Source organism: Lepus europaeus, chromosome 14 (genome assembly GCF_033115175.1).
Source record: "Lepus europaeus isolate LE1 chromosome 14, mLepTim1.pri, whole genome shotgun sequence".
NCBI lineage: Eukaryota > Metazoa > Chordata > Mammalia > Lagomorpha > Leporidae > Lepus > Lepus europaeus.
This window is the reverse complement of record NC_084840.1, coordinates 2343079-2362884: the sequence shown is the minus strand read 5'-3', so window position 1 is coordinate 2362884 and position 19806 is coordinate 2343079. Positions and strand designations below refer to the sequence as shown.

The 19806-nt window shown below is 56.3% G+C and overlaps 1 protein-coding gene across 2 annotated transcripts in view; it reads left to right on the top strand.

Moving 5' to 3' along the window:
- The window catches only part of NIBAN1 (niban apoptosis regulator 1), a 106973-nt gene that overhangs the window by 30910 nt on the left and 56257 nt on the right, over positions 1 to 19806 (top strand). The gene's annotated exons all lie outside the window — the stretch shown is intronic.

Here is a 19806-nt window from a genome sequence, read left to right as displayed (position 1 = left end):
CTGAGAACGCTGGCCCTTTCCTGAACTGCCTGGCGCAGGCCAGGCAGCCCTGTGCACACAGCTCTGTAGCCAAGGGCGACTCCTCTTGTCCAGAGCCCGTGGAAGAGCTGCTTGCTGCTTTGCAACAGTGTGAGGAATTGTGGAGTTCTTCCAAGACAAATACTTATCCCACTAATACCAAGTTTACCCTGAACTCGGTTCCCATGCCTTCCTGCTCACACAACAATTTTCTGCTGCAGTTCTGAGTCTGTAATCTTCTAAGGCCGTGTAGATGGCAGTTAGATTCCACTTCTTAAAGGGACAAGAGGCACAGCTCCGAGCACGTGTGCCCCGGCGACCACGGCTTGATGGTGGGGGGGGGGGGGGCTGGAGTGTGGGATACACTCCCAGCTGCTAGGTGTGAAAGCCTGACGGCCCCCTCCAGAACGGGCCAGGGACCACGGCCTGCTGCAGCCCCTCCCCCTCCCCTACCACTTCCCCTCACGGCGCTGGGTTCCTGCTGTGCTCCACCGTGCGCCCTAGAACCGTGCTGCACGCCCCGTGGCCGCGGTCACCTTGCCGGGGCCCTGCCAGAGGGCGGCTGATGCCCCGACTCCGCTGCCCAAGGCGGGGGCTGTGATGCCACATGTGGGGGCGCCTTTGCCGCTCTCCCTTCCACTCATTCCGGGCCCCGTCAGCCGTTTGTTTAAGGGTTGTTTCGTGGTTTTCTTGTCTGGCTCAGCTCTGGAGGTGCCTCTTCCATAACTCACGTTCACACAGGACAACGCTGATGTCCCCGGCGTCGCTAAGGTCCCTGCTGGAGGCAGCTTCACTCCCCTACCCCGAGCTGCCTGTCCTGGCGTCCCCAAGGCACAGAGCAGCCTGCAAATGGAGGGCTGGGAAACCCGCCACAGGGGGCACTGTCAGACCCCCAGGCGAAGGTGCACCGCCTGCTGTGTCCGCCTCCACCGGCCTCTCAGCAGGGCGGCCAGAGCGCGGCCTGGTCAGCGCGATGGCCCTCGCGGTTTCCCTCTGGTCGCTTCCTGGTGTGGGCGGCGCTGAGTGGGAAGAGGGCTGAGCTGTGTGCCAGAGGTGCGTGGAGGCGCACACGTGGGCAGCTGGGCGCGAGGGGTGCGAGGGGCGCCTGCAGCCCGCAGCGCCCGGGGTCTCGGTCCTGCGTCCTCGGGGAGGGCTTCTGTGCTCGGGGCTCAGGGCCAGGCAGGAGGCGGCAGTGCGCAGGGCCCAGTGGTGATCACGGTCAGAGGGAGCCCCCTTCGCAGGTCCATAGTCCGAGGTCCCGGGCGAGGCGTTCTCTGCGGCGACTGGGCGGGCGGGCGGCGGTGCCCCGTCAGCCAGCACTTTATCCTCACACTGAGGTCTGATCCATCCATGATGTTGGTTGAAGACGACGCGCTTCCAGAGGGAAATTCTCACACAAATGAGTTTTCTTCCTTATAAACTGAGCTCCTTAAAATTTGCATTTTTTAGGGGAACAATCCTCCCAAAAGTTGCTATTTGTAAAAATTACGTGACGTGGACTTTCCTTTCCAACTTTGAGAAAACCAGACTTACTAAGTCTCAGAAGTCAATGGGTGACACTGTGTAAAGCATTTAAACTCCTACCATTTCCCTCTCTGTCTCCCTCTCTCGCTGGGACTCTGCCCTTCAAATAAATAAATAAATCTTAAAAAAAAACAACAACTAGAGGAGCTGGCATGGCAACGTGGCAGGTGAAGGCAGTACGTGCAGTGCTGGTGCCCGTGTGGGCACAGGTTCGAGTCCCGGCTGCTCCTGCTAATGTGCCTGGGAAAGCAGTGGAAGATGGGCCAAGTGTTTGGGCCCCTGCACCCATGTGGGAGACCTGGAAGAACCTCCTGGCTCTGGCCTGGCCCAGCCCTGGCCGTTGGGGCCATCTGGGGAGTGAGCCAGCAAATGGAGTCTCTCTCTCTCCTGTAACTCAGACTTTCAAATAAACAAATAATAATAATAATTTTAAAACCCTGCAATTTTAGGATATTTAAGCCTTAAAAAGGGAATGAAAGTAGTTATTAGGTGGCCTGAATTGTTTTTCAAATTGGATTTTTGGTGTGATAAAAGTATTTTATATCATGATCATGTAGTGGCTATACAGTTATAAGCATTTGTCACAGTTCATTGAATTATACTTTTTTTAATTTGACAGGCAGAGTGGACAGTGAGAGAGAGAGAGAGAGCAGAGAGAAAGGTCTTCCTTTGCCATTGGTTCACCCTCCAATGGCCGCCGCGGTCGGTGCACTGTGGCCAGCGCACCATGCTGATCCGAAGCCAGGAGCCAGGTGCTTCTCCTGGTCTCCCATGCGGGTGCAGGGCCCAAGCACTTGGGCCATCCTCTACTGCCTTCCCGGGCCATAGCAGAGAGCTGGCCTGGAAGAGGGGCAACCGGGACAGAATCCAGCGCCCCGACTGGGACTAGAACCCGGTGTGTCGGCGCCACAGGCAGAGGATTAGCCTATTGAGCTGCGGCGCCGGCCTGAATTATACTCTTAAAGCTTTGTATTCAAATTGTGCTTCCGTACAGCCAACATAAAAATACAGTGGGGATTTAGAAAAAAATATTGGTGGGATTCCAAAGAAGGGAGTTTTTATGGACAAACTGGTGGCAGGTCAAAGGTGGCAGCGTAATGGCTATCTTGATCCGAAGGCAGAGGAAACGGAGCTTCACGTGTCCATCACACTTCCAAGGACAGGCGGGTCCTTCCACAGCTCCCCTGGTGTGGCGGTGGAGCGGGGAGGTGTAACGGGGCGGATGGGCGGCCGGTGCATCCCAGCGGACACAGGGCTTCGGAGGGGCAGGTTTGAGGGCACAGTTGCTTCTGCCTCTACTCCCATCAGCTCACACCAGAGCAGCTGCGGGTGCTGAGTGCTGGCTGTACTGACAAAGGCGGGTGCCTGTAGTTAACACAAAAGCACAAATACGGCCGGCGCCGTGGCTCACTAGGCTAATCCTCCGCCTTGCGGCGCCGGCACACCGGGTTCCAGTCCCGGTCGGGGCACCGGTCCTGTCCTGGTTGCCCCTCTTCCAGGCCAGCTCTCTGCTGTGGCCAGGGAGTGCAGTGGAGGATGGCCCAAGTCCTTGGGCCCTGCACCCGCATGGGATACCAGGAGAAGCACCTGGCTCCTGCCATCGGATCAGCGCGGTGCGCCGGCCGCAGTGCGCCTACCGCGGCGGCCATTGGAGGGTGAACCAACGGCAAAAGGAAGACCTTTCTCTCTGTCTCTCTCACTGTCCACTCTGCCTGTCAAAAAAAAAAAAAAAAAAAAAAAAAAAAAAAAAAAAAAAAGCACAAATAGGAGAGACACAGATGAGCCCAGATTGGTGTTATTATACAATTACTGGTTCTTTAAAATGGGCCTGTGTGCTTACAGTTGGAGCGCAGAATCCTAGTTTAGTGAGCGCGGTTGCTTCTCTCAGCTGTCTGAATGTTCCTGAGTTGACAGCGGGATTGATGCTGTTTGGGCAATGCCTGTCGGTTGTTACCATCGAAACTGTCAGGTTGATTGTGCCCATGCTTGGCGGTTAATAGGCTGTCCATTTGCTTGGACTGTTAAACACTAATTTAATAACATCTAATGGCTTGATTTGGGCAGATATTGCGTGTGCTCTAAGTGGGTCATTATCTCACGCTGTGGCTTCACAGAAAATTTCTTTCTTACCCATTTTAAAATAAAAGACATCTACAAAGCCTAGCCCTCCGTAGTAGCACAAGGAGACAAAAACTGCCTCTGGGCCTGCTCCCTGGGATCACTCCGTCCAGTCGGTCTGCCTCCTTCCGGTCCTCTTTGCCCAGCTGGTTTGCTGCTTCTGCTTCTTCGTGATCACTCCCTCCCTCTACAGAGTCTGTGTTCACCTTCTAATCGTCTTTGCCTACTTTCATGACGCATTTTCATGTGTCAGACCTTGTTTACAAATACATTTTTATAGATTTATTTGAAAGGCCAAGCAACAGAGAGAGAGAGAGAGAGAGAGAGAGAAGCAAGAAAGACAGAGATCTTTGATCCACTGGTTCACTCCTCAGATGGCCAGGACAGCAGGGCTGGGCCAGGCTGAAGACAGAAGCCAGGAACTGCACCCAGGTCTCCCATGTGGATGGCAGGAGCCCAGGTGTCTGGGCCATGTTCAGCTGCCTTCCCAGGTGCATTAGCAGGGAGCTGGGTCGGAAGCAGAGCAGTTGGGACTCCAGTCAGCACTGTGATGTAGGACGCTGGTGTCATAAATGGTGGCTTAACACACTGAGTCATAACATCGGTCCTACAAATGCCATTTTTAAGTTTAAAAATAAATTCTACTTATTTGTTTTTAAGGTTTATTTTATTTATTTGAAGGGCAGAATTACAGAGAGAGGGAGAGACAGAGAGAGATCAATCTTCCATCCGCTGGTTCACTCTCCAAATGGCTTGCAATAGCCAAGCTGGGCCAGGCTGAAGCCAGGAGCTCCATCCAGGTCTCCCCCATGGGTGCAGGGGCCTAAACACATGGGCCGTCTTCTGGCAGGGAGCGGGATTGGAAGTGGAGCAGCCAGGTCTCGAACTGGTGCCCACGTGGGATGCTAGCATTGCAGGAGTTGGTTTTACCTGCTACGCCACGATGCTGCCCCCTCCAATACCTCTTTAATGGGTGCATTCAATTAAAAATACATTTCTCTGATGTTTTTGCTCACACATGATTAGATCAGGAAATACCTTTGTTCTTGGTGGGAGAAAACATTTTTTGCTTCAGCTTTAAATGATGACTTTAAAGTGGCAGATAAGCTTCCAAGTGGACGATTGCGATGTCTAAGGTCAGCCCACTGGGGTTTCGATGGCCCCAGGGGACTATAGTGAAGAAGGCTGTCTGGAGAGGGCGTTCAGCCTGGCGGTGAGGTTGCCCGCCTCTCGCACTGGGGTGTCTGGGTTCGCTTCCCGGCTCTGGGCTGCAGCTCCAGCTTCCTGCCAGTGCAAACCCTGGGGGGCAGCAGGTGCATCCCTGCCACCCACGGGGGCGGCCCGGATTGAATTCCTGACTCAGGGTTCCAGCCCTGACCACTGTTGGCCTCTGAGAGTGACCCAGCAGATGGGGGCTCTGTGATCTGAAATAAACAAAAACTAATTTAAAAGCGGGGTGCATTTACTGCGTCTCCCACAGACCGTAGAGTCAGGTGTACACTTGCTGTCTTCTTGGGTCCCTTGACTGTCCCATCACCTCTGCCGACAGCCGCCGAGACTGAGTGGATGTACCGCGTTCTCTGTGCTGGTCCAGTCAAGGACTCTCGGCTTCTATCTTAAGACCACGCCCTTGATTTTCTATTTTCACACATCTTGTGGGTTTCATCCAGTTGAAGACTATAAACCACTTCCTCATCGAAGCTGGCCTCATTTCCTGTCCATTCACTTCCGTGAATCTGGTTGGCAGGTCTTACACATTTAAAACATAAAAACTAAGATAGATAGAAACGTGATTTCTTTGTCTGAGACGACTTTCCCTCTCTTTCCCTTAGAAGGGAGGTTCCTCCAGTCTGGAGACAGGTTTTGAGTCTGTGTGAGTTTTCCAAAAGTGCTTTTGGTTGTCACTTCGTGTCTGGGGTGTTCATGGGCTTATTTGGAGAGCATTGCAGAGCTGTGACTCACGGAACCCATGGGGCGCGCACGTACTCAATCCTCACGTCGGGGGATGTTTGCAGGATTTCCCCCAGGGAAGTCACGCACACCTGCCTCCTTTCTGCCTGCTGCCAGCACCCGCACACAGACAAGTCCCGAGTGCCGCAGAAGCCCTGCGCGAGGAGCAGGCGGACGACAGAGCAGCCTGCCTGTTTTCTTACGGGTCCGCCTTCAGTTACTGCCAAAGTCAATCGCAGTCACAGACTTCCGCTTTTCCCGCAAGTAGCTCTGAGCTTTGGGCGACTTGCCCGTGGTTCTGCCCCTGCACACTGTGTGGAGTAAAGGAGGATCTGTGTCACACACTCGGTCTCTGTGCAAATGTGCGGCATTGGTGCTGGGCTCCAGCGGAGCGGTGAGCTCCAGGCGGGGTCCGCAGAAGGGGAACCAGGGCTCCGTGCGGCTGCCTGTGGTCAGCTCGCCTCACCCCCAGCTCGGCAAGGCCCAGTGTGTGCCAGATAGTCACGCCCCCAAGTTCCTGACCCTTCCCTGCACTCCGTCTCCTGGCCAGCACGGCAGAGCTCGGCGCTGCTCCGGGAGGAAGCTTCCTGACAAGTTGCTGGTTCCTCCTGGCCTTCTGGCTCTCCGATGGGGGCACATAAACTCACCGGCTAGGAGGGACAGTTTTGGAATGGGGTTTCTAAAGAACGTGCAGACTGCTCACCCATTTATGTATGTGTGTTCCACTTATGCCTTCCCTTCGGTCATGTGGCGGGGGGTGGCATGGGGGCAGAGAAAGCACTAGATACAGAGGCGTGGTTACAGCCTCGGCTCTGCAGGTCTCCGTGGAGGCAAGCCCAGTGCTGGGCTTCGGCTCTCGGGAACGGCGATGGGCGAGCAATGCCCCTTCTGCAGCTGCTGACCCGGGCACTGAGTCAGCGCACAGCCGTGTGGAGGGCCAGCAGGGTCCAGGCTGTGTATGCACCGCAGAGGGAGCGGCTGACCCCGGCCGAGCTGAGCCAAAGCTTCAGGGTTGTCCTTGGGTTCAGTTGAAGATGACTGGGCGTTTGGGCCTCAGGCTCCAGGAGGAGCGAGTGGAGCAGGTGTAGGTGCAGGTGCAGGGGTGGGGTGCGGTGGAGCCAGCAGGCCTGGTGCCCTGTGGAGGCAGCCGGGGCTGGGGAGGAGGCTTGTGCCCAGCAGGGAAGAGCCACGAGGGTTTATGGGGGCCACAGGCACTGTTACCGGAGCATGAAGATCAAGTTGCGAGGGGAGTCGGCAGCGGCCTGGGAGGAGGAGGAGCACATGGCCGTGATCCCTCACCAGGGACAAAGCCAGAGCCAGTCCCTCCCGGCTGAGTGGCATCTGAGAGAGCCCCATGGTCACAGGGGCAGGAACCAGGGCTGCCGTGCCGAGGGGAGGCCCGCATGGCATGGCGTGAGGTTCCCACGTGGACACTGGTGGTGGCGGGCCCGAGATGGGCGCGAGGGAAGTGCATGGCAGGCCGGGGAGAGGAGGAGGCAGTGCACACACAGGGAGTGGCTCGGCACCCAGTGGGGCTGTGGCCCTGCCGCTTGGGCAGGAGCAGCTGTCGAGGGCCACAGGGGCCAGGCCCAGGGTGAGGGCACGGAGGACACTGCTCCAGGAGGCTCGGGGTCAGGGAGGAAAAGGACAGTTGCCTACACTTCGTTTCTTCGGGAGCAGACCGGAGCTTCAGCAGGGAAAGCAAGACGATGAGCATCCCGGAGCGGGGAGCCCCGGGCACACAGGGTTGTGGAAGATATGTGTTGGGGTGCCTTCGGGTGTCTACCCTGGAGACAGGCGGGAGGGGAGAGATGGCTGAGAAGCGGTCAGCTGGAGGTGGGGCGGAGACGGCAGGGGGGTGGGACATGGAGCAGCTCAGGGCTCTTTCTGAAAGAGGAAGTCTTCTGGTGGAAGCAGGGGTACTGGGGGTGGAAAGGCGCAGTCTGCTAGGAGGGCCAGAGGCGGGGGCGGGGCAGCAGCCACCGGGCTGGGGCCTCTTTGGGGTGGAGCCAAACATTCCAACTTGGCACTGCTGGCTGCTCTGCCTGGGAGAGTAGGTAGCTGAGCAGGTGTTGAAGAAGGGTTTCCTTAGGGGTAAAAGCACCAGTAATTAATAAAAAGAGAGAGACCTTCCATCCATTCGTTCCCTCCCCAAGTGCCTACGAGAGCTGGGGCAGGGCCAGGCCACAGCCAGGAGCCAAGGATGCCATCTGGGTCTCCCGTGTTGGTGACAAGGACCCAGCTACCCGAGCCATCGCTGCTGCTCCCAGGGTGCACACCAGCAGGCAGCTAGAAGCCTGGACTGAACCCCAGGTACTCTGGACACGGACACTGGCGTCGCACGCGGCACCCTCAGCACTGCACCGCGCGCCCACCCCAGTGAGGTTCTTGCCGAGGTAAAGGATCAGCCAGCCGATCCCTGAGATGAAGGTGGGCCGTGCTGGAAGCCGAGCCGGCAGGGGTCCGGGGTTGGGAGGATGAGGAGGTCGCGGCCTGGAGGGTGAAGACGAGAACAGAGCAGCGGGGGTGAGCGGCGTGGGGGAGCAGTGGCATCTTCTTACCTGCCCAGTTCATCGACTGCACATCCATTTCTTTGGTAATAAAATATGTTTGCCTTGTTCTATAAAATGGAACAAGCGACCTACAATCTTATTCTGAAAACTAAATATTTTACTTTAAAAAAAAGTCCCCCTGGGCTGGCACCATAGAGCAGTGGGTTGAGCCACCGTTGGCCGTGCTGGCATCCCACAAAGGTACTGGTTCTGTCCCGGCTGTTCCACTTCCGATCCAGCTCCCTGCTAATGCACCTGGGAAAGCAGTGGAAGATGGCTCAAGTCCCTGAGCCCTGCACCCGTGTGGGAGACCAGGATGAAGCTCCTGGCTTTGGCCAGGCCCAGCCCCTGCTGATATGGCCATTTGGGGAGTGAACTAGTGGACAGAAGACCTCTCCGTCTCTCCTCTCTCTCTCTGTAACTCTGACTTTCAAATAGCTAAATCTTTTTTTTTTTTTTTAAACTCCCCTCATTTTAAATCACTGGACAAGTGGCATATAGTTTACTCAGAGTTTATAGTACAAACACAAAGAAATAAATGGAATTTGTGTGACTTAATGAATATTTTAATTTTTGCTCATAACTAGGCTATCGCCCGTCTACTGTTGTTGCAAAATAAAAATCAAATATTTACCATTAGCCTAACATTATCATGGACATCTCACAATAAGTCAAGTGACAATCTGGAAAGTGAACCCAGGTGAGGCCCCACCCAGGGCTCTGAGCCCTACCTGCAAATTGATACCTGCCTGTGCACTTTCTTCTCGCGTGGTTGCCACGTCTGTGTCCCTCGTGGCAGAGTCTCTGTGACCCAGCAGACCCCGGGCCGCTGCTTCCATGCGCCGTGCCTGGCTGCTTCCTTGGCGGGATGAGCTCACCGAAGCCACCGCAGGCGCGCTCTTAGCCTCTGACGCTCTGCTTTTGCCAGCAGCAGCCTTTGTCCACCGCGTGCGTCCTTTATTTGGAAAGCGCCGTGTGCCCCCGAGAACCCCACTGTCTGCCCTCGTCTGGGAAGCGGGGGCGTCCGAGGATCTCTGAGGCCGGTCCGGAACTGCAGTTCTCTGTGCTGGTTGTATAGATGCGCCGGGAGACAGCGGCAGATCCCGGCGTGGCCCAGATGCGGGCCATCTGCCAAAAAGCCGCGTCATTCTTCTCTCTGTTCCCTGAGGTTAACAGCCTGGCTGAGGGAGCCTCTGTGATGCACGGTTCTCTCTCTCTAATCTGTTTTCCAGATTACCTTGGCGCTGTAGTTAGGCGTCAGTCGTTTGTCTTTCCTCCCTGATTGCCTGTTCTCTCACCATTTTTCAAAAAGAACTTGCCATCGGAGTCAAGATGGCCATCCTTCACGCTCCCCATCACCAGAGTGAGCCTCTGCTGTCCTGTTCCCGACACCACAGCAAGACAAGGGACACGTGCCAGGCTGCCCTCAGCGTGCTGGGACATCACGTGGGTGACTGCGCACTCGGGCACTGGGCTGGCTTCTCTTTAGGGAGTGACGCGGGGGAGCAGGTGCGCCGGCCTCCTGCTCTGGGAAAAGCGCATCCACCCGTCATCGCGGCTGTCAGACCTCGGAAGCCGCTGCTGCAGGCTGTGTCGCGCCCCTTCTCCGGCCTCTCTCCAATTCTGATTCTGTAGGTCTGGCTGGGGATGGCATTTTCCACTCTTTGTTTGGAGTCCTAGGAGAATCTTTTATTTTTTAAATTATTTAAAACTCGAAGCCAACCTCTTTTTATTCTTTTTAAGATTTCTTTGTTTCTTTGTTTCTTTTTTTTTTTTTTTTTTTTACAGCCAGAGTGGATAGTGAGAGAGAGACAGAGAGAAAGGTCTTCCTTTTTGCCGCTGGTTCACCCTCCAATGGCCGCTGCGGCCAGCACATCGCGCTGATCCGAAGCCAGGAGCCAGGTGCTTCTCCTGGTCTCCAATGCGGGTGCAGGGCCCAAGGACTTGGGCCATCCTTCACTGCTTTCCCGGGCCACAGCAGAGAGCTGGCCTGGAAGAGGGGCAACCGGGATAGAATCCGGCGCCCCAACCGGGACTAGAACCCGGTGTGCCGGCGCCGCAAGGCGGAGGATTAGCCTGTTGAGCCACAGCGCCGGCCAAGATTTATTTTTTTATTTGAAAGACAGAGAGAGAGAGAGAGATCTTTCATCCGTTGGCTCTCTCCCCAGATGCCCATGACAGCCAGGCCTGGGCCAGGCTGAAGCCAGGAGCCAGGAGCTGCATCTGGGTCTCCTGTAGCAAATTTTTGTGGAGGTCCACTGCTCGGGACAGAGGCTGCTGCATGTTGGTGTTAAAGTGCAGGTTAACGACAACGAAATCACTGGCTCAGTTGCTAGGCCCCCACGGCTGTGTCAGGTGTTCAGCATCCCTGTGTGACAGTGGCTGCTCTGCTGTGCAGGACACCGCTGCATCCCAGAATTTCCTGCTGAACACTCCCTTGGGGCAGCGCATTGTAAGCACACGGACCTGCAGGTGTCCCACATGGGGGGATGGGCCCCCTGAGACGGGGCCCTGCATGGGGGAACGCGGGCAGGTGGCGGCCACGCATCTGCACAACAGCCCGGGTTTGCATCCAGCGAGCAGCCTGCCTCTGACCCACGTCCAGCCGCCTGCTCCAAGAGAGAACCTGCTTTGTAATGTGTCCCTTTTGCAAGGGGGACATTGCACTTTCCTCACACCCAGGCAGTTCCTCCTGTGCTCCCAATGCTTCCTTTACGTTGGTGATTTGGACCTTGGAAGGCTTTTCCTTGGAGAACGATGTTACAAGTGTTGGTTTGGTTTCTAAGCTGTTCTCAGCATCTACAGCGTTCATAAAAGCAGCAGGTGCAGCTGTATCACAGTGCAGAGTTAAAGCACAGTGCCAGGGCCTCCTGACTTGCACGTGCAGCTCTCCTGTGAGATGGTGCAGTGTATCATACATTGCAACTCTCCCTTGGACACCATTCGTGTCCATCCTCAGTCAACCCTTCATCGTTTTCACAGAGGGCGAAGGTGGGATGCTGTGTCTTGGGTGCTGGGTCGCTCTCTCTCTATCTGCATAAAAGCGGCGTCTCACCAGCAAAGATAGAAGTGTCTGAGAACTTTCTCTGGGGGACGGACAGATTTCTGGAGACTGGCACCATGGTGTAACTCCTGTGGAAGGTGGTTCGCCCATTTTTATTATGATCACAAAGGATTTTCTCTTTATCCTACCATTTCCAATGATGCGATTTTAACCTGTAAGTGTACGCCCGCCCAGGTGGAAAGGCATGTGTGAAATGACTGTTCACAACCATACTGTTGAAAGCTGCGGTCCCAGGGCTCAGCGTGGGTCATCGTTGGGAGGGCTTGCCAGTCAGACGGCTGGGCTGCACCTGCAGGGTGTCCACCAAGGCCTGGGGCTGGAGGCCGGGCAGAGCCACGGTGCAGACCTGCTGCTCTCCCACCCGCGAGGGGCTGGCCGCAGATGCCTCGAGGAGCCTGCGCCTCCTCCTCGTTGGCGCCCAGGTGCCGGCTGGGCTATTAGGGGTCTTGCATGGAGAGGACCACGTGATGAAGCTGCCAGCCTCAGTGCTGGGGGCAGCCTGCACGCTGTTTCGGGTAAAGCTGTTTGGAGGCGAGTGTGGCCGCATGGTAACATTGTGTTCTGCTCAGTAGTGGATACTGTATGTCTCGTTCACTTTGTTATTCTGTGTTTGAAAGATTCCCTTACTAAAGAAAAACACACGAGCATAAACCCCTGGTTAGTAGTGGTGGGTGAGTCAGTTCATCTCCACTCTTAGCTCAGGTCAAGTCCGGTACAGAGCAGACACCAGGACAACTTTGTTAAATTGTTTCAGGGGGACCATGGGAAGAATCACGTGTTCCTAAAGTTGGAATTATGAAATGTATGAATTTTATGTTCCTTAAATAAAAGGTTTCTGGGAAAAATATATTTTACTTTAAAAAATGCCGTGCAGATGACGGCTGGTCCGTGGTGTGACCTTTTAACCTTGATTTTGTGCAAAACAAGTCCTAATCAGTGGACGAGAAAATCTACTTAATGCACTCGCCAGGGAGCCTCACAGTATTAGGCAGCAACGGCCACGGCTGCGAGACAGTGATGCCACTTAATTGGACACCTGACGGGATTAAGGGGCACGCAGATGGGGTCAGCTGGCTCCCCGGGCGCCGGGGCTCTGCCAGGGCTCTGCCCCCGTCCCTGCAGGCAGCCTCTGCTAATTGGGATGAAGCTGAATCAAGTGCTTTTGTTGTCTCGCAGGTCACTCACTGGACGTTTTAAATACGGCTCCTGTGTACTTCAGAGCCGATTGTGAACCCACACTGGGTGCTGATCTGGGAGACTTTAGGACTTGTTACATGGAAGCACCAGCAATTTGCATAGCGTTTACTTATTATTGATCCAGCTGTTCAAGATAAGCTAAGCTAAATTGATATTTGTGTTGGGTCGCAAGTATTTTAATTGATTACGTCTGTATTAGGCCTCTCCAGAGAAACAGAACCAGCCGCATGTGAATAAGTAATCGGAAAGATTGGCCATGATATTTTGGAGACTGACAAGATTTAGAATCTACAGGTGGCAAGGGGAGGCCCAGGAGAGCGGAGGGAGACACCCCCCCCCCCCCAGGTGAACTGTGTAGCTCCTAGCTGACGCCCAGGAGGGCAGGGGTGCGGATCCACAGCTGACGCCCAGGAGGGCAGGGGTGCAGATCCACAGTTCACACCCAGGAGGGCAGGGGTGCGGATCCACAGCTGACGCCCAGGAGGGCAGGGGTGCGGATCCACAGCTGACACCCAGGAGGGCAGGGGTGCGGATCCACAGCTCACACCCAGGAGGGCAGGGGTGCGGATCCACAGGTGACGCCCAGGAGGGCAGGGGTGCGGATCCACAGCTCACACCCAGGAGGGTAGGGGTGCGGATCCACAGTTCACGCCCAGGAGGGCAGGGGTGCGGATCCACAGTTCACACCCAGGAGGGCAGGGGTGCGGATCCACAGCTGACGCCCAGGAGGGCAGGGGTGCGGATCCACAGCTGACGCCCAGGAGGGCAGGGGTGCGGATCCACAGCTCACACCCAGGAGGGCAGGGGTGCGGATCCACAGCTGACGCCCAGGAGGGACCGATAGGCTGATGAGTCCAAAGGCTGGGAGAGTGGTGTCCAAGCTCCGGGCGTTGAGGCAGGAGAACATCCCCTGCCCCTGGCCTCTTGTCCTGTCAGGCCTTGCCCTGGCGGATGGGCTCGCCCACAGCGGTGGGGCACCTGCTGTACTGTGTCGTCCGAGTCCCAGGTTTTCTCTCCCAGCAGCCCTCAGAGGCACCGGCAGGGTCTGTAGTGCGGCGTGGTCACCAGCGTCACACCTCACCCAGATGTGACAGCTTTGCACAGCTTCCTGCCAGTGTGGCTTCATCACCAGAGGGTACCTTGGTCTCCGCCTTCCACATAGGTGTACTCCACATCATCCCTTAAGCTTGACAAACAGGGACATTCTTTAGATTGGCACTGATCTCTAAAAATCCTCACAAAAGTCCGCGGTTGACAGCTTTGTGCCCTTGGGTCACTTAATGATCTGAAGATGGGGCCTCGGAGAGGACCCCGCGGCCCGCTCGGCCCTGCAGCTCCGTGGCCTTTGGTCTTCTCCCACCGCGTGGACGCGGGTCCTGCTCGGCCCTGCACGTCCGTGCTGCGTCCTCCCTGAGCTGTGTGTCACGGTTCTGCTCGTGCATGTACCGGGCTGTCACCCGCGAGGCCGGAACCCCCGCGGATCAGCCGTGTTTCCCACGTCAGCGCTCACGTTACGGAAGAGAGACACTTGGAAAAGGGTGATTCTGGAGACTGGTACTCCAAATAGTTAATACTGTTGGGGATTTTTTTGGTGGGTTTTTTCCATTTTTAGAGCATCACATCAACTGGTTTTTGGGTAATTTCTAACCAGTGTCAGGAATTTCTAAACTAGTGATTAGCGGATCCAGTGACTGGCAATCATTAGATTAAAAAAAAAAAAAATCACGTGATGAGCCGTGTTTTCTACTGTTCTAGGTCAGAGTTTAGGACTGGGATGCGTGGGTTCTGAAGCTTGCCGGAGACACGGTGCTGGACCAGGTCGAGTGGACGGTGGGTCAGACCCTGGGCCGTTCTCGAGAGCCCGCGAGGCTAAGCCAGGGCGAGCCAGGAAGACTGGCGGCGGCGGCGGCGGCAGGGCAGAGGGGCTGAAACGTCACCAGGCTCCTCCTGGAGTCTGCCCAGCTCCCCGCAGCCGCTCTCACTTCCTCCGCACGTTCACTCCTCCCGGGAGCCACCTCGGGCGGGCGGCAGGAGCAGAGCCCAGCACGGCAGCCCCGGGGGAGTGGCAGTGGTTGAAGCGTGTTTTCTGTGTCAGTGGCAGGAATTCTTGAGCGAGGAGCCAGAGAGGGTGCAGGGACAGTATCCCTCCTTGTGGAGGGAAGCAGGGTGGAGTGAAGCACACAGGGGCGTGGCTGGGAGAGGGGGCAGAGGCCAGAGGATGGACTGTGGGGGAGCGGCGGTCCCTCCGTCCCCAGGCCGGATGCCGGTTCGGTTTCGGTCTGTGCTGATTTCCTTTGATGTGTCTGTTGTGCCCATTTGCGTGGTCACGGTCTCTGCACCAAGAGCGTGTTCTGGTGTTGGAACCGTTGGAGCCCTGGGACTAGCGTATGTGTAGGAAATCCTGGCCTGGACGAGCAACAGCACAGAGAGCTAAGCGACTCCGCTGCGGTCGGGTCCGAGTCAGCTAGGGGCTGGCTTCCGAGACAAAAGGAGGCTGTGGGGAGCAGAGGCCGCGTCCTCCCAGCTGTGTCGGGTTAGCCTCGTTGTCCTGTCCACGCGGGCCCCTCTCGTGATCGGAAACAAGGGGCCAGTCTGTGGCTTCCACGGAGGACGTTAGATAGCTCAGAACAGTGTGCAATGAGCACGCTTTGTGCTCGTCACGAGCGTCGCGAGAAAACCGAGCACAGCCTGGAGGGCAGCCTGGAGACGCCCAAGCACTTTCTGCAAACCAGTTCAAGAAAATGCAAAGCTGGATCCACGTCATCCAGGCTAAAGAAGCGCGTGTGCGTGCTTGCCGGGCCTGCGTTTTTCCAGCCACCCTAGGAAAAGAGGGGGCCAGGCAGGCTGAGGCCTCGTCGTTCTAGAAGCTGCTCTCTGAGCAGCACCCACAAAGCCTTTGTTTTCCATGGGTGAGGCAGTGGGCGTTGCAACCTAGGCGGTTTGCCGTCCTGTCTCCTCTACCCACTGGGCAGGTGTTGCTCCGCCAAGCAGGTTGTGCAGGTGAGCCCTTGCTGCTTGGTCAGGGGGTGGCCTCGGCGGCGGGGCTGTGGACAGAGTCTTACAGAGGTGACAACGTGGCTGGTATCGTCGGTATGTCACATGACGCCGATGGGCCAGGACCCAGAGGAGTGGGCCTGTGACTGCTGAGTGGGCCTAGTGTGGCTTCCGGGACCCCAGGGCATCGGTGCTGTGCCTTGGTTCTGAAGACCAGTCCCCACCATCATCCACCTGTGGCCACCTGTGCCAGCTTCGTCCTGAGTGGTACTGAGGTGGCTGGCATGGGCCCTGCCTCTTGGCCCTGCCCCCTGGCTCTTGTCTGGACTGGCTCTGGTGGCTTCCCCTGCATCCAGGGACCCGGGGATCCCCCGGCCCTGACTTCGTCCCAGGTCAGCATTTGCCCGGCTGCGAGGCTGAGAGTTGGTTGTCTCGGGCGCTGGGCGTGAAGGCACAGTGGTGGCCATGGGAGCAGGCTTCACCCCAGAGACTGCGTGGACGCGAAGGTGGCAGGGTCTGTGGCCGAACGTGGGACGGAGGGGCATCCCGCGGGTGCTCGGCCTGAGCCCGAGTAGACACAGTGACTCCACAAAGGTGGTCGGGGACTTTCTCACCTGTGCAGTGGAACCGCAGCCAGGTGTGCCGGCAGAGCTGTGGAGGCCACGGAGGGTGTGTCGAGCTGCCAGGCCCAGCCTCAGCCCCAGCACGGCGCCCAGCAAGACCGCGGGGCCCGGTGGCACGCGGAGGACGGTGCGGTGCCCGGAGCGTGAGCCCCTGCGTTGGTTCCAGGCTTCCAGCCCCTGAGGGAGCCGCTCCTGCTGGAAGGCCCGGCACGCACTCTCCAGCCATTCAGAAAAGGGGACGTGACCCCAAATCTGGGGCGGGGAAGTGAGGGAGCATCCGAGCAAACGCGCTGACTTCCACTTGAGTGTTGCAGCTGGCGCCCGTGGGCTGACCCTCTTACTGGGATGTTTTCAAGGTAGAACATGAAATAATAGTCAAAAATTGCGGTTCTACTAATACGTGACCAGGCACCATTCTAGATTAAATTATTTATTTTTATTTAGTTGAAAAGCAGAGAAACAGCTAGAGAGACCTATCACACACTGGGTTACCCCCTGCCCCCGACATGTCCCCAACAGCCAAGGCTGGGCAGGCCAAAGCCAGGAGCTGGGAACTCAGTCCAGGTTGGTTGCAGGGACCCAGGGCTCCCAGGGCGCACGTTAGCAGCGAGCTGGATGGGAAGTGGAGGCGGGACTCGTTCCAGGCCCTCTGTCCCAGCAGCCACGACTGCTGTGCCCCCAGACACTTTAGGTAGCAGAGTGTTTCACTGGCCCCTCACAAAGCCCCATGACTGGCACCTGTCTCCCCACACCACAGTCCAGCCGAGTGAGACTCCAGGAGAGGCTCTTGGTGACGTGGCTGCTAACCCTCACTTCCTGCCCTAGCCCAGCAGCTGTGTTCAGCAGAGGTGTTCACACACAGTGCACGTGGAGAGGTGTTCACACATGGTACACGTGGAGAGGTGTTCACACATGGTGCACGTGGAGAGGTGTTCATACGTGCACATGGAGAGGTGTTCACACATGGTGCTCATGGAGAGGTGTTCACACATGGTGCACATGCAGAGGTGTTCACACATGGTGCACATGGAGAGGTGTTCACACACGGTACACATGGAGAGGTGTTCACACACAGTACACATGGAGAGGTGTTCACACACAGTGCACATGGAGAGGTGTTCACACACAGTACACATGGAGAGGTGTTCACACATGGTACACATGGAGAGGTGTTCACACAGTGCACATGGAGAGGTGTTCACACACAGTACACATGGAGAGGTGTTCACACACGGTGCACATGGAGAGGTGTTCACACACAGTGCACATGGAGAGGTGTTCACACATGGTGCACATGGAGAGGTGTTCACACACAGTACACATGGAGAGGTGTTCACACACGGTACACATGGAGAGGTGTTCACACACAGTACACATGGAGAGGTGTTCACACACGGTGCACATGGAGAGGTGTTCACACACAGTACACATGGAGAGGTGTTCACACACAGTACACATGGAGAGGTGTTCACACACAGTACACATGGAGAGGTGTTCACACACGGTACACATGGAGAGGTGTTCACACACAGTGCACATGGAGAGGTGTTCACACACAGTACACGTGGAGAGGTGTTCACACACGGTGCTCATGGAGAGGTGTTCACACACAGTGCACATGGAGAGGTGTTCACACACAGTGCACATGGAGAGGTGTTCACACACAGTACACATGGAGAGGTGTTCACACATGGTGCACATGGAGAGGTGTTCACACACGGTGCACATGGAGAGGTGTTCACACACAGTGCACATGGAGAGGTGTTCACACACAGTACACATGGAGAGGTGTTCACACACGGTACACATGGAGAGGTGTTCACACACGGTGCACATGGAGAGGTGTTCACACACAGTGCACATGGAGAGGTGTTCACATGTACACATGGAGAGGTGTTCACACACAGTACACATGGAGAGGTGTTCACACATGGTGCACATGGAGAGGTGTTCACACACGGTGCACATGGAGAGGTGTTCACACACAGTACACATGGAGAGGTGTTCACACACAGTGCACATGGAGAGGTGTTCACACACGGTACACATGGAGAGGTGTTCACACACGGTGCACATGGAGAGGTGTTCACACACAGTGCACATGGAGAGGTGTTCACATGTACACATGGAGAGGTGTTCACACATGGTGCACATGGAGAGGTGTTCACACACGGTGCACATGGAGAGGTGTTCACACACGGTGCACATGGAGAGGTGTTCACACACAGTGCACATGGAGAGGTGTTCACACACAGTACACATGGAGAGGTGTTCACACACGGTACACATGGAGAGGTGTTCACACACAGTGCACATGGAGAGGTGTTCACACACAGTGCACATGGAGAGGTGTTCACATGTACACATGGAGAGGTGTTCACACACAGTACACATGGAGAGGTGTTCACACATGGTGCACATGGAGAGGTGTTCACACACGGTGCACATGGAGAGGTGTTCACACACAGTACACATGGAGAGGTGTTCACACACGGTGCACATGGAGAGGTGTTCACACACAGTACACATGGAGAGGTGTTCACACACGGTGCACATGGAGAGGTGTTCACACACGGTACACATGGAGAGGTGTTCACACATGGTGCACATGGAGAGGTGTTCACACATGCACATGGAGAGGTGTTCACACACAGTGCACATGGAGAGGTGTTCACACACGGTACACATGGAGAGGTGTTCACACACAGTACACATGGAGAGGTGTTCACACACAGTGCACATGGAGAGGTGTTCACACACAGTACACATGGAGAGGTGTTCACACATGGTGCACATGGAGAGGTGTTCACACACGGTACACATGGAGAGGTGTTCACATGTACACATGGAGAGGTGTTCACACACGTATTCATGGAGAGGTGTTCACACACAGTACACATGGAGAGGTGTTCACACACGGTGCACATGGAGAGGTGTTCACACACAGTACACGTGGAGAGGTGTTCACACTTGTGCCGTGCAGAGGGAGTCACACCTGGTGCGTGTTGTGGTTGTGATTCCACGGCACAGAGACTGGCAGCAGCGGGTTTGAGGTTCTCCTGCTGAGCGTCTCACTCCGTGGTTAGGACTCTTCACATATTTTTGAAGTTGTACGTGCGTAACAGCTCTGAAACACCTGCCCAGTGTGTTATATTTTAGTGTTTCTCGGATGATTATGTCAAATTTTAAAAACTACGTTTACGCCAGATTTGCACTGGCTGTTTGGAATATTACATCAGGTTGGTGTCTTGCCCAGAGCCCACGTGGACGTCTCAGTGCTGGGCGGCAGTGTGTGCACGCCCTGTCCCTGCCCTCTGCAGCTCCCTCCTCTCCACAGCCAAGCTCATGGCTTGAAAAGCATCGGGGTTCTGGGGTTCCCGCAGCAGAGCCCCCTCCCCCCTCCCTGGATGGTTGGCCCTGACTTTATCTGCCTAGGACTGACAATCGCGCTGGCTGGCCGTGGTCGTACCCCTATGGTCACACTTCAGGGCCACCAGGCTCCAGGGGAAGTGTGGTCCCTGTGTGGTCAGGGCCACGGCGCTGCAGGCACAGGGACTCGCTGAGGCCAGCCTGCTGGATTCTTCTCACAGCTAGGACGGAGACCAGAGCCCAGGCGCCTCGGGCAGCTGTGTGCCTGCAGTCCAGAATTCCTTTACACCAGAGGCGCAGGCGCAGAGCCCGAGGCCATAAGGATTCCCAGCCGGGAGGGGGAGCCCAGGGGTGCGGGGCAGGTGCTGCTGGGAGGCAGGAGGGGGAGAAGCAGGCG